The following is a 13,430-nucleotide window of genomic DNA, read 5'->3' as shown; positions in this document are numbered from 1 at the left end:
TCCAACGGAGGCCCCAAACATAACAATTAATTGGCTCTAGTTCTCCTTTGTGTCAGATCCCACATTTCAACTCAATTAAACCCCATTTTATTACAGAGCTGCGTCTGCGCCATGAGTGTGACTAATTGGAAAGTGGACGAACAAGGAAAGCAATTTTCTCACCTAGAAATGACTCACCTACTCGTCACACAATACGTTTTTTTTTTAAATCTAACAAATGGTTCAAGCCTCTGCACAAACTTCTTAGGAACAGTGTTCCCATTGTCACGTTGGAAGGGTGGATGAATGATGCCTATTTATCCATCATTACATATCATATGGATTTCTCCCTTTGTGCTCATTCGCTATTAGATGAGAAAAGAAAAAAAACATAATTTCACACAGACAGGGCAAATACAGTTTATTGTTCAAGTTGTATTGTTAAAGCCTCTTAATCCTAAAACCTAAGAGTGATTAACATTCATTCCATAAGATTTAACAGTGTAATAAAAGCTGTCATGTTAATCACGAGACATCCTTATAAGCTAGGAGAATTTGTTATTTTATTTCATGGTTAGCACCAAGCAGTGCTGAAAGCCTTGCACTCTCCTGGATAAACTCTTGATGTGTAAGTCCACTCATAAAAGTACATCTATTTTTTCTTTGCCTTTGACTCGATCCATTGGTCCACCTCCACTACAGTACTAGCAAGGAGTTTTATAACTAACCCAAGATAGACCAGAGCCTGTCGTTTCCAATGGGAGCAAATTAATCCTAGTGGGCAGAACAATCAAGGAGGTCGGCAGAGCCATGCACGAGCTAGTGAGATCTTATTGGCGCGTTATTTGCATATTTCAGTTAGGGAACGCCTACTCTGTGACGTGCGCGTGTGCACTCGAAACAATGCATTTTTTTTTTTTTACTTTGGCAAAGGGTAAAGTCTACAAAACGCAGTCCACTCTGTTTGTTACAGATTTTAGTTTGGTAACAGAAACCTGTATGGAGATCAAATGTTTCATCGATGAGAAAATGAGCAAGAATGTCGGCCAAAGTCCATCTCGCTCGATATTCTCCCACTGCCGGCCACTAGTGAGCGGAAATGCCAACCGGATGCTTCATACATCCAGATTAATATATGGCTCATTGTTCTACTGTGGAATTAGATTTTCTGTGATAGTGAGACACTTCCCTCTTGTGGTGAAAAGGATACAGTAGTTGTATGGAAGTCAAATGTTCTGACTGCGCCACCCTGTGGTAAATTCTGAGAACTGCAATGAGAACAGTGCAACACTACTGATCAACAACCACTCCTTATGAAAGTAACGTGTTCAACAGAGACGTGACAGTTGGTGATAGAGTGGTGAAATGACTAGTGAAAAGCATCCTTCTCAGTCAACCTTAACGTTCAAGTTGTATTTTGATGGAGTGTACAGAGGTTAGGTTTACAGTTGAGGTTGAGGGAATGTATTACGGTGAGGTTTAAAGGGGTTAACATAGACTCTGGCTTGGGAACTTCTTTGTACATTTGAACTGTGAGTTGTCCTGTTATGACCGTATATGACTGTGTTGAATATCACTCCCTGACCAAATATTATAAAGTGCCTGGGGAAGTGAGGGACTCCACCGTGGGAGATTTATGATATGGATGTATTTTATTATCAAGTAATAAAAGTGGTCCGGACATGTGTTTGATTACTTTTATGAAACAGGGGTGGCAATACTGATGGAGAATTACGCGGCGATAGACTGATTTACTTGCAATCAAGACAGCTGACTTGTTGTGAAGGTTGTGCACTGGGTGAAATGCTTCAAAACTCCAAGTACCAAGTACCTCAAGTAAGGAATGCATAATGGATACCATGCCAAACAAGCAAAAGCAAAAGGCTGCTGTAGGCTCAGAGAAAAGTGTTGGTAGCAAAATACAAAGGATGCTTTAAATTGCTCTTTACCATTAAGCAATACCCAGCTGACCGGTCTAATTGAAATCTTACCTGAATTCAGAGGTATACTCTGCCAATAACAGAGTGGGCTAGACTGGCAGAGACGGAGTGTTTGTTTCTAGAAATAAGGGTGTTTAGGATGGGCACATTCTGCAAGTAATGATAAGCAGGGCTGTTGGCAGGCGGCTGGTGTGGGCAGGGCCAGAGAGACAGCCAGGGGTTTGAGTTAGCTCAGGCCCAGACACTCAGACCGTTCTGTTGGAGGGACGCCAGTGAAATTCTCTGGCCTGCTAGAGACAAATGATTATGTGAAGAAGAAGAGGGGCCTGGGAGCATAACTTCCCGTTAGAATGGGAATTAGAGGACCACACAGTTAGTTCAATCCCATCAGTCACTAGGAAAACGGATCGATGAAGGAAAGATGGACGAATTGGGGTGCAGATGCAGATGTGCTGAGTCACAGGCCATTGTGACATCCCATCCTCTGTCTCAAAACAACAAAGATCCATCTAAAGTTGAAGTCGGAAGTTTACATACACTTAGGTTGGAGTCATTGAAACTCGTTTTCAACCTCGCCACAACTTTCTTGTTAACAAACTATAGTTTTGGCAAGTTGGTTAGGACATCTAGGACTTTGTGCATGACACAAGTAATTTTTCAAACAATTGTTTACAGACAGATCATTTCACTTATAATTCACTGTTTCACAATTCCAGTGGGTCAGAAGTTTACACACACTAAGTTGACTGTGCCATCAAAAAGCTTGGAAAATTCCAGACAATGATGTCATGGATTTAGAAGCTTCTGGTAGGCTAAGTGACATAATTTGAGTCAATTGGAGGTGTACCTGTGGATGTATTTCAAGGCCTACCTTCAAACTCAGTGCCTCTTTGCTTGACATCATGGGAAAATCAAAAGAAATGAGCCAAGACCTCAGAAAAAAAATTGTAGACCTCCACAAGTCTGGTTCCTCCTTAGGAGCAATTTCCAAACGCCTGAAGGTATCCACATTCATCTGTACAAACAATAGTATGCAAGTATAAACACCATGGGACCACGCAGCCATCATACCACTCAGGAAGAAGACGCGTTCTGTTCCTAGAGATGAACGCACTTTGGTGCGAAAAGTGCAAATCAATCCCAGAACAACAGCAAAGGACCCTGTGAAGATGCTGGAGGAAACAGGTACAAAAGTATCTATATCCACAGTAAAACGAGTCCTATATCGACATAACCTGAAAGGACTCTCAGCAAGGAAGTCCAAAACCACCATAAAAAAGCCAGACTACGGTTTGCCACTGCACATGGGGACAAAGATCGTACTTTTTGGAGAAATGTCCTCTGGTCTGATGAAACAAAAGTAGAACTGTTTGGCCATAATGACCATCGTTATGTTTGGAGGGAAAAGGAGGAGACTTGCAAGCCGAAGAACACCATCCCAACCGTGAGGCACGGGGGTTGCAGCATCATGTTGTGGGGGTGCTTGTTGCAAGAGGGACTGGTGCACTTCACAAAATAGATGGCATCATGAGAAAGGAAAATTATGTAGATATATTGAAGCAACATCTCAAGACATCAGTCAAGGTATTGGAGTGGCAATCACAAATCCCTAACCTCAATCCTATAGAAATTTTGTGGGCAGAGCGGAAAAAGCGTGTGCGAGCAAGGAGGCCTATAAACCTGACTCAGTTACACCAGCTCTGTCTGGAGGAATGGGCCACAATTCACCCAACTTATTGTGGGATGCTTGTGGAAGGCTACCCGAAACGTTTGACCCAAGTTAAACAATTTAAAGGCAATGCTACCAAATACTAATTGAGTGTATGCAAACTTCTGACCCACTGGGAATGTGATGAAAGAAATAAAAGCTGAAATAAATAATTATGTCTACTATTATTCTGACATTTCACATTCTTAAAATAAAGTGGTGATCCAAACTGACCTAAGACAGGGGATTTTTACTATGATTAAATGTCAGAAATTGTGAAAAACTTAGTTTAAATGTATTTGGCTAAGGTGTATGTAAACTTCCAACTTCAACTGTATGTGGTCCAAGCCAGGACAAAGGATGATTTCAGAGAAGAGGACAGAGGGCGTAACATCAGTTGGATGGAAGAGTGAGGACAGGGTGGAGGACTGGATGTGTTGGGATGAGGTAAAACATTCCCTCACTCTGTCTGGACCTAATAAGACAGTTATTGTTAACACATTACACACACACACCAATGGAAGCTCCTCAGAGGAAGAAGGGGAGGACCATGTTTCTCAGTGAATTTCATAAAAATACAAATAGTGAAGCAATAATAAAATGCAATCCTTTTTTGATAAAACTATAGTAAATATATGCAAATGTCACCAAATACCTAATTAAAACACACTGTTTTGCAATGGTCTACAGTAGCCTCAACAACCCTCTGTAGGGTAGCACCATGGTGTAGCCGGAGGACAGATATTTTCCATCCTCCTCTGGCTACATAGACTTCAATAAAAAACCTAGGAGGCACGTGCTTTTCACCCGCTTTCATAGGCCTTCCAGAGTACGACCTCCAACCAATCAAAGCTTTTGCAGTATGAACTAACATGTTGTCCACTCAATCAAACGATCAGAGAACTAACCTAGTCCTACGCCTGTCTGATTTAAAAGCTTGGTGAGTTGGTGACATTGTTGGAAATATTGAAAGATTGAGATAGTGAATAGTGATAGATAAGCATTTTTAGGTTATTATTCAATTCAAATTAATTTCTTCAAACTACAGGAGAAGTAGCAGGTAGATTGATCCTTGCTTGGACTAACACATTCTTAGCACTTCTAACTGTGTTGTGTTATTGTTTTTTTGTATTCCCAATCAAAAATCCTGTCCTACCCTCAGTGGAAGAGTTGAGCTTTCCAACCGCATCCATCCATGATGAGCATGTCCTGCACTGAAACCCGCTGAACACCTCAACCCCTGTCCTGCACTGAAACCCGCTGAACACCTCAACCCCTGTCCTGCACTGAAACCCGCTGAACACCTCAACCCCTGTCCTGCACTGAAACCCGCTGAACACCTCAACCCCTGTCCTGCACTGAAACCCGCTGAACACCTCAACCCCTGTCCTGCACTGAAACCCGCTGAACACCTCAACCCCTGTCCTGCACTGAAACCCGCTGAACACCTCAACCCCTGTCCTGCACTGAAACCCGCTGAACACCTCAACCCCTGTCCTGCACGGAAGCCTCTGAACACCTCAACCCCTGTCCTGCACTGAAGCCTTCGAACACCTCAACTCATGTGTAAGTATCAACAGTCAACATCAACTTTCATTCCCATTCTATTTCACAAAAAATATATTTACTAAATCTTAGGGTTAAAATAATTTGTCTTTGATGATTTTTTTAAACATGCTTTGTCGACTCCGTGCGGTCTGCGACTATACTTAAACCCCTATACAACCAAAGCCTCCCAGCCTCTGAGACAGAATCATATTAAACCCCTATACAACCAGAGCCTCCCAGCCTCTGAGACAGAATCATGTTAAACCCCTATACAACCAGAGCCTCCCAGACTCTGAGACAGAATCATTCAGATGTGTTAAATAGTAAATAAAAAGGAGGATTAAAAACGAGCTAACTAAAACATCCCGCTGTTTACTGGCCTCACTCTGTCTGCCCCAATCCCTGCAATCCCCTCTCTCACAGGAGCAAAGAACAGCTTTATGAATACCTCCACACACACACACACACACACACACACACACACACACACAGACACACACACACACACACACACACACACACACACACACACACACACACACACACACACACACACACACACACACACACACACACACACACACACACACACACACACACACACACACACACACCGCCAAGTGTTGAGTGACCTGAAACACTACATGCCAGCTTTACGAATGCCATCAGAAAAAAAGTAGCTAAGTAGCTTAGTATGCAGAAAGCCGTTTAGTGCTCATTGTTATTTCTGGATACTGTGAGAAAAAGTGCCAGAGGCAATTAAGGCCATTGCCTTTGAGTGGCTGTGTGGTCACTTGTTTTTACGACGAGTCTGAAGCAGTAAAATAGTACATAATGATGTCTGGTTTGAGTAACAAACACACACACACATACACACACGCATACGCACATACACACCAGTAAGAGCCAAGTCCTGAGTGAAATGAAGTGAAGCACTACTACTGGACTCCTGATCCGAGGACCGGACCTCACCTGGTATTGAAAACTCATCAAGTCTGCCAACGCCTGTTCCTGTTCAAACAACCTCTCTCTCATTTTCCACCCAGACCATCTTGTCCCAATTTTACACATTACTTGGGATTTCACTTTGAAGTTGGTCCCAGACTGGCAGTTGGTTTCTCTGGTCCAAATCAAACAATAGCCTGATCTGCACTTTGTAACGCAATAGGGGCAGGGTTTTTAAAAACGTTTTGTGTGGTGCTAAGGAAGTTCTCCACCTAATTGACTGCCTTCAGCAAGCTTATGAAACTTAAAGCATTTTGACGAATTTAACACTAAAAGGATACGGATCTAAAATGAAACATGGAGGCCTTTGACTTCTTAAGATGACCCAGAAGATGACTTACTTGACTTACTAGGAATCTTTGGCACCCATAAGGAGCATAGCAGACCATTGATAAATGTCCTTCATCTCACTCAGTTTTGGGCAAGTCCTTCCAGGTCACACCAGTTGAGGCCGCTCACAGTCATTTCTACCTGGATGTCTCTCTATGGGAGAATCTCAATTGAGTCCTCTCTCATCTCTCCTCGGCTCCTTCTTGAAACCCATTGGAGGAGAAGGTCATAGGGGAGGGGCCTCTGGCTTTCTCATCCCATGGGTTGTGAGAAGTAGGTGACGAGAAAGGAGAGAGGATGCGAGGGGTATGCAATTGAGATTCTCTCCAAGCCTTTCTGGGTCGAGAAGACGCGTCATGAGATACAGAAGACACAAGTTCAAGAAATGTCACTTAAACATTTCTTAGCTCTACATGCTTCCAGAAATAATTAAAATCCCTGTCTCTAAGCAAGCATATTAGGGTTATATGAGTGTTTACAGCAGGCTTAGTGCCAAATTAGATTTACAGTATTATCCATAATCGAAAGCTGTTAAAAAGTGAGCTAAAGTGAGCTAAATGTATAACTGAGCAAACACTGTACAGCCGAGAATGCATCAAAGGAACATTCATCCACACCTGGACTACCACCAGACTACCATCATCTGGACTACCTGGACCATCTGGACTAGCATCATCCACACCTGGACTACCACCTCTCTCTCTCTCTCTCTCTCTCTCTCTCTCTCTCTCTCTCTCTCTCTCTCTCTCTCTCTCTCTCTCTCTCTCTCTCTCTCTCTCTCTGTCTCTGTCTCTGTCTCTGTCTCTGTCTCTGTCTCTGTCTCTGTCTCTCTCTCTGTCTCTGTCTCTCTGTCTCTCTCTCTGTCTCTCTCTCTGTCTCTCTCTCTGTCTCTCTCTCTGTCTCTCTCTCTGTCTCTCTCTCTCTCTCTCTCTCTGTCTCTGTCTCTCTGTCTCTCTCTCTGTCTCTCTCTCTGTCTCTCTCTCTGTCTCTCTCTCTGTCTGTCTCTCTCTCTCTCTCTCTCTCTCTCTCTCTCTCTCTCTCTCTCTCTCTGTCTCTCTCTCTCTCTCTACCCTTCTCTCTCTCTCTCTCTACCCTTCTCTCTCTCTCTCTCTCTCTCTCTCTCTCTCTCTGTCTCTCAATTTCAATTCAATTCAATTTGCTTTATTGGCATGACGTAACAATGTACATATTGCCAAAGCTTATTTACAATATAAAAATGAGAATCAAAATGGTCAACGGGACAACAGTAACAACAATAACTAAGTGTCAAAATAACCATACATTCAACAATAACAATAAACATACAGTAGAGTACATGTGCAGGTTGATTGGTCTGTCAGACACTGTCCCTCAACTTATGGCAGGCAGCAATGTAGTGCGCTGCCAACCCACAGCTCTCTGCGTCCTCCCCCAACAGGACGGGTAGCCTATCCTCATCAGAGAGGTCTTTGAAACCTTGAATAAGAGTTTCAAATTTGGGGAAATGACACTCTCTAATTGTTTTATATTTTTGACATTTTGTCAGGAAATGCAGCTCCGTCTCAAGTTCTGCTGTTGTGCAGTGGTTGCACAGCCTTTCCTCTACAGGGAGCCAGGTTTTCCTGTGTCTACCCTTCTCAATGGCAAGGCTGTGCTCACTGAGCCTGTACTTTGTCAAGGTTTTTCTAAGGTTTTGATCAGTAACCATAGTCAAATAGTTAGCCATGGTGTACTGTCGATTTAGGGCCAGATAGCACTGCATTTTGCTCTGTGCTTGTGCTTGTGTTTCCCAATAAGCAATGTAGTTTTGTTTTGACTGTGTTGTAATTTGGTTTATTCTGATTGATTGGATGTTCTGGTCCTGAGGCTTCAGTGTGTTAGTAGAACAGGTTTGTGAACTCAGCCCCAGGACCAGCTGGATGAGGGGACTCTTTTCTTTGCTCAGCTCTTGGTATTGCAGGGCTTGGTAGTGATATGAGAGGGGGTCACTGTATTTTAGATGTTTCCAAAACTTAATTGCTCTTTTTTGAGTTTTTATTATTAGTGGATATTTGCCTAATTCTGCCCTGCATGCATTGTTTGTAGTTTTCCTCTGGACATGTAGGAGAATCTTACAGAACTCTGCATGCAGGGTTTCAATGGGATGTTTGCCCCATTTGATGAAATCTTGTTTTGCAAGTGGACCCCACACCTCGCTGCCATAAAGTGCAATTGGTTCAATGACATATTCAATTAGTTTTAGCCAAATTTTAATAGGTATTTCAATTTGAATTTGCTTTTTAATTGCGTAGAATGCCCTGCGTGCTTTCTCTCTCAGTTCATTCACTGCCTCATTAAGGTGTCCAGTTGAGCTTATTTTTAAACCTAAGTAATTGTAGTGTGTGCAGTACTCTATATATTTTGTACCAATTGAGAACTTTGGTCTAATTCCCTGAGATCTGGATCTTCTCTGGAAAATCATTATTTTAGTCTTTTTGGGGTTTACTGCCAGGGCCCAGGTCTGGCAGTACTGCTCTAGCAGATCCAGGCTTTGCTGTAGGCCATGTGCTGTGGGTGACAACAGGCATAGGTCATCTGCGAAGAGTAGGCATTTAACCTCTGAATTATGGAGACTAACACCAGGGGCTGAGGATTTATCTAGAATAGTGGCCAATTCGTTGATGTAAATATTGAAGAGTGCAGGGCTCAGATTAAAACCCTAACGAAGGCACCCGCCCCTGGTTAAAGAATTCTGTTCTTTTCTTGCCAATTTTAATGCTGCACGTATTGCCAGTATACATTGATTTAATTATGTCATATGTTTTACCCCCTACACCACTTTCAATAACTTTGTAGAACAGTCCTGTGTGCCAAATAGAATCAAATGCTTTTTGGAAGTCGACAAAGCAAGCGTATATTTTGGTATTATTTTGGTGGACATGTTTACCTATCAGGGTGTGTAGGGTGTAAATATGATCGGTCGTGCGATGTTTTGGTATAAATCCAATTTGGCTTTTACTCAAGACATTGTGCTTATTAAGGAAGTTTAGAACTCTTACATTTATAATACTACAGAAAACCTTCCCCAGGTTACTGTTCACACAAATGCCTCTGTAATTGTTAGGGTCAAATTTGTCTCCGTTTTTAAAGATTGGGGTTATGAGTCCTTGATTCCAGATGTCAGGGAAATAACCTACACTCAGGATCAAATTAAACAGTTTTAATATGGCCAATTGAAATTTTGCACTAGTGAGTTTGAGCATCTCATTTAGGATGCCAACAGGTCCGGATGCCTTTTTAAATTTGAGAGCCTGAAGTTTCTTATAGAGCTCCTGGTCAGTAATTGGGGAGTCCAGTGGATTTTGGTTGTCCTTTATAGCTTTTTCTAATCCATTCAACTTCTCATGAATTTGGCGTTGTTCTGTGTTTGTGTCAATTAGAACGGTGTTGTAGAGTGTTTTAAAATGGGTTGTCCATATGTCACCATTTTGTATCGCTAATTCCTCTTGTTTAGATTTCTTTAATTTTTTCCAATTTTGCCAGAAGTTGTTTGTGTTTATGGACTCCTCAATTAGCATCAGCTGCTTTCTGTTGTACTGGGCTTTTTTGGTTCTGAGTGTACGTTTATAGAGTTTTAAAGTCTCACAGTAATGAAGGCGTAATTCACCATTATTTGGGTCTCTGTGCTTTTGGTTGGATAGTGTTCTAATTTTTTTTCTTATAATTTTACAATCTGCATCAAACCAGTTGTCATCTGTGATCTTTTTTGTTTTGTTTTTTATCAATTTCAATTGTGCTTCTTTTGCCGTTTGCCTGAATATATAGTTGATGTTTTGTACTGCTAGATTGATGTCTCTCTCTCTCTCTCTCTCTACCCTTCTCTCTCTCTCTCTCTCTCTCTCTCTCTCTCTCTCTCTCTCTCTCTCTCTCTCTCTCTCTCTCTCTCTCTCTCTCTCTCAAATTCAAATTCAAATTCAAGCTGCTTTATTGGCATGAAAAACATTGTGTCAATATTGCCAAAGCAACAATGTATACAATATACATTGTAATACAATTAAAACAATGACAAATAATAATAATATAGAATGGCAGTAAATAATAATACAAAATTAAATATAAAAATAGTAACAATAAAATGGTAACAGTCAATAGTCGAATGTAATGTATGGTGTAATGCACCACTACCACCACCACCATCATTAAACTGCTATCATTACCAATACCACCCATACCATTACTATTTGGAATGATAAACAATAATAATAATACTAATAACAATAACAGTAATAACAATAATAGTCCTAATAAGTAAGTTACTGCTTACTATGCAGATGTTATTATTCAGTGTCCCTTAGGCTATGGCAGGCAAATACATATTTGGCTGCAAGAGAAGCCATTGCTCCTTCGCCCATGAGTATTTTTAGTTTTTCCTCTGGGTTTAATAAGTAAAAATTTGGAATAAATGTAGTCATTTCTGTGAATAATGAATCTCTTGGTGAGGAATATTTATCACAGTAAAGGAGAAAGTGCATCTCTGTTTCTACCTCCCCTGTCGTGCAGTGGACCACATACACGCTCCTCTTTGGGTAGCCATGTCTTTTTATGTCTGCCGGTTTCTATTGCCAATCGGTGGTCACTCAGCCTGTACTTGGTAAGGATCTGTCTCTGCTTCGAATCTCTGACAGAGTAGAGATATTCAGCCAATTCATATTCTCTGTTTAGGGTCAGATAGCAATTTAGTCGGCTTTGGGATTTTGTTTCGATTTTTCCAATGTTGTACATATGAGTCCTTTGATTGGTTCATGATTTTGTTTAATTGGAATTCTTTCTTTTGAAGCAGTGCTGGTGTCAGCTTGGTTGGTTAGGTCCAACACCAGCTGACTGAGAGGGCTCGTTTCTGGGCTCAGCTCTTGGGTTTGAAGTGCTTTAAATTGCAGACTCGAATTTGGACTTGAATTTAGATGTAGACAAAATTTTAATGATCTTTTCTGTATTTTCATTATTACTGGAAAGCGGCCCAATTCTGCCCTACATGCATTAGTTGGTGTATTTCTCTGGACTTGTAGGATTTTCCGACAGAATTCTGCATGTAAGGTTTCAATTGGATGTTTGTCCCACATTTTAAAGTCCAGTTTATTGAGTGGCCCCCAAACCTCACTTCCGTAAAGAGCTATTGGTAGGATTACACTGTCAAATATCTCTCTCTCTCTCTCTCTCTCTCTCTCTCTCCTCTCTCCTCTCTCTCTCTCTCCTCTCTCTCTCTCCCTCTCTCTCTCTTCTCTCTGTCTCTGTCTCTCTGTCTCTCTGTCTCTCTGTCTCTCTGTCTCTCTCTCTCTCTCTCTCTCTCTCTCTCTCTGTCTCTCTGTCTCTGTCTCTCTTCTCTCTCTCTCTCTCTCTCTCTCTCTCTCTCTCTCTCTCTCTCTCTCTCTCTCTCTCAAATTCAAATTCAAATTCAAGCTGCTTTATTGGCATGAAAAACATTGTGTCAATATTGCCAAAGCAACAATGTATACAATATACATTGTAATACAATTAAAACAATGACAAATAATAATAATATAGAATGGCAGTAAATAATAATACAAAATTAAATATAAAAATAGTAACAATAAAATGGTAACAGTCAATAGTCGAATGTAATGTATGGTGTAATGCACCACTACCACCACCACCATCATTAAACTGCTATCATTACCAATACCACCCATACCATTACTATTTGGAATGATAAACAATAATAATAATACTAATAACAATAACAGTAATAACAATAACAGTCCTAATAAGTAAGTTACTGCTTACTATGCAGATGTTATTATTCAGTGTCCCTTAGGCTATGGCAGGCAAATACATATTTGGCTGCAAGAGAAGCCATTGCTCCTTCGCCCATGAGTATTTTTAGTTTTTCCTCTGGGTTTAATAAGTAAAAATTTGGAATAAATGTAGTCATTTCTGTGAATAATGAATCTCTTGGTGAGGAATATTTATCACAGTAAAGGAGAAAGTGCATCTCTGTTTCTACCTCCCCTGTCGTGCAGTGACCACATACACGCTCCTCTTTGGGTAGCCATGTCTTTTTATGTCTGCCGGTTTCTATTGCCAATCGGTGGTCACTCAGCCTGTACTTGGTAAGGATCTGTCTCTGCTTCGAATCTCTGACAGAGTAGAGATATTCAGCCAATTCATATTCTCTGTTTAGGGTCAGATAGCAATTTAGTCGGCTTTGGGATTTTGTTTCGTTTTTCCAATGTTGTAAATATGAGTCCTTTGACTGGTTCATGATTTTGTTTATTGGAATTCTTTCTTTTGAAGCAGTGCTGGTGTCAGCTTGGTTGGTTAGGTCCAACACCAGCTGACTGAGAGGGCTCGTTTCTGGGCTCAGCTCTTGGGTTTGAAGTGCTTTAAATTGCAGACTCGAATTTGGACTTGAATTTAGATGTAGACAAAATTTTAATGATCTTTTCTGTATTTTCATTATTACTGGAAAGCGGCCCAATTCTGCCCTACATGCATTAGTTGGTGTATTTCTCTGGACTTGTAGGATTTTCCGACAGAATTCTGCATGTAAGGTTTCAATTGGATGTTTGTCCCACATTTTAAAGTCCAGTTTATTGAGTGGCCCCCAAACCTCACTTCCGTAAAGAGCTATTGGTAGGATTACACTGTCAAATATCTCTCTCTCTCTCTCTCTCTCTCTCTCTCTCTCTCTCTCTCTCTCTCTCTCTCTCTCTCTCTCTCTCTCTCTCTCTCTCTCTGTCTCTCTCTCTGTCTCTCTCTCTGTCTCTCTCTCTGTCTCTCTCTCTGTCTCTCTCTCTCTCTCTCTCTGTCTCTCTCTCTGTCTCTCTCTCTGTCTCTCTCTCTGTCTCTCTCTCTCTGTCTCTCTCTCTGTCTCTCTCTCTCTGTCTCTCTCTCTCTCTCTCTCTCTCTCTCTCTCTCTCTCTCTCTCTCTCTGACTGGTTAAC

Source organism: Salvelinus fontinalis, chromosome 41, assembly GCF_029448725.1.
Source record: "Salvelinus fontinalis isolate EN_2023a chromosome 41, ASM2944872v1, whole genome shotgun sequence".
Classification (NCBI taxonomy): Eukaryota; Metazoa; Chordata; class Actinopteri; order Salmoniformes; family Salmonidae; genus Salvelinus; species Salvelinus fontinalis.
This window is presented reverse-complemented; position numbering follows the sequence as displayed.